The 2,196-nt window shown below is 41.7% G+C and overlaps 1 non-coding gene across 1 annotated transcript; it reads right to left on the reverse strand.

The window, feature by feature from the left end:
• Positions 1–1,884: 1,884 nt before the first annotated feature.
• On the reverse strand, positions 1,885–1,955 carry Trnag-ccc (transfer RNA glycine (anticodon CCC)). The gene has a single exon. It is a non-coding gene; the product is annotated as a tRNA-Gly (tRNA).
• Between the last annotated feature and the right edge of the window lie 241 nt (positions 1,956–2,196).

The raw sequence follows: 2,196 nt of genomic DNA on the forward strand, positions 1-2,196 counted from the left end.
TATCAGCACACACCTCAGCAGTTGTGGTCGCAAAATTATTAGAAATAGGATTCCAACTCGTTTCATATCCCCCTATTCTCCAGACTTGGCTCCCTCGGACTATTATTTGTTCCCCAATTTGAAGAAATGGCTGGCGGGACAAAGATTTTATCCAAACATGGAGGTAATTGAAGCAGCTAATGCTACTAGAAGAAGGGATCGGTTGGTAGGACATGTTTTGAGGCATCAAGGGCTCACCAATTTAGCATTGGAGGGCAGCGTGGAGGGAAAAATCGTAGAGGGAGACGAATACACTAAGCAGATTCAGAAGGATGTAGGTTGCAGTAGGTACTGGGAGATGAAGAAGCTTGCGCAGGATAGAGTAGCATGGAGAGCTGCATCAAACCAGTCTCAGGACTGAAGACCACAACAACAACAATAACGTAGCTATTTTGCAAACTTGGACAGTTCCTATTATTCCGAAGGGATCAACGAATTAGAACAGCGTTGGACGGAATGTATAAGTCGAGAAGAAGACTATGTCGAAAAATAAAAAAGGTTTACCCCAACCTGAGTGCAAACCAAGCGGTTGAAATCTTTTCCCCGTTTGTCCGTTGGGCGGAACTTTAAAGAACTTCTGTAAATTTTACGCAGGAGAGTAGCGCTGAGCACATGTCAGTTGTTTCTGGCGAAATGAGAAGCAGTACACCGTGCTTGCACGGGCCAACGCGAGAGCACGATGTCAATAATTCATAGCTTTGAATGGGTCAGTATCAAGTTTACTATGCTACTGTGGTAGATGATGAGTTAGTATATATAATTACATATCGAAGTCATTTACCTAGGAGATTTCAACAATGGATTAGCGAATAAGACATTTCCGCTAGTGTCGGGTGGCCATAGTTAATGTGCCGCGACTCACGGAGGCGCAGTGTGTGCTACAAATCTCGTATAGCAGCGAAACTTATACTAGATATGCAGAAGCGTTCCTGCAGAACCGATTTATGCTGCAAGAAAATTAGTTCCACTTTTGGACAGCAGGGGCAAATCTGCACGCTGTACAGCATCTCTTTGACACCTCCAGTGGTCGTATTGAACAAATTGTGTGAACAGCAGTTAATAAGAAAATCAGTATTATGCCTTTCTCACTTATTTGAACTTGCTACGCACATCCCATTCCTAATCGATTACATATGGAAACATTTCTATACGTCTTTCTTGCATCCGCGGCGCCAGATTTGCACCTGGTGGCCAAAATTGGAACTATTTTTGACCAGCGTAAACTGGTCCGCCATTAACGGAGTAGAGTGGTGTATTTACTAAGTTTCTCTGTCATCTGATAGTGATAGCCCACACTGGACCTCTGGGACGAGCTGCACCTCAATTATAACCATCTGGTACTTACTTTGTATTGCAAAATCAGGGAAAAGGGAACTCTTCCACAATTAATCTTTCACCCAGAACATTTGCTGATACGAAATAAGAGTCGAAATATCGGTTATTCAGAATTTTGCAATGTAAGCATCATATTTGCTCTACTCGATAACTATAACGTAAAGCACAGAAAGGGTAATTCTTCAGTCTCAGATGCGTACCATTCCGCTCACTGACACAGTTGAAAATGTCGCACAACAGCGTAACGCGTTGTTACTATATGGAAAGTGATACCTTGGATTATTGTATTGTGCAAATTTGCAAACAATTTTACAGTCCACACTCGGACGTGCTTAGTTGTACGTCGAGCAACTGCTGGTACTCACATTCAACGTGTATTCATATGAAGATATACTTGATTGCAAATAAAAAAAAGAACTAACTATGTAATCACAACAGGAAAACCGAAATCGTATTAAATATTATTTAAGACCACGGTAGATGTGACCCAAGAAAGAAAATAAAAATATTTGCACTGCCCGGGAATCGAACCCGGGTCGCAAGAATGGGAATCTTGCATGATACCACTACACCAGCAGTGCAGCCGGAATGAAGCTTTCTTCCGCTTGCTATTTCCTTTACTGACGTTTTAAACATTAAGATAGTATTAAGATGGTGCTGTTGCCCAATAAAATACGATGACCACGATCTCCGCCTACAAATATAACAATTAACGGCAATAGGCTAATACGATGTGGCCATGCTACTGTGAGCTCGAACACACAATTAGTAGTGGAATAAATAAATTGTGATTTAATAGTGACTTCGAACGTGGCTATCTAA

The sequence above is a fragment of the Schistocerca serialis genome, chromosome 10 (assembly GCF_023864345.2).
Source record: "Schistocerca serialis cubense isolate TAMUIC-IGC-003099 chromosome 10, iqSchSeri2.2, whole genome shotgun sequence".
NCBI lineage: Eukaryota > Metazoa > Arthropoda > Insecta > Orthoptera > Acrididae > Schistocerca > Schistocerca serialis.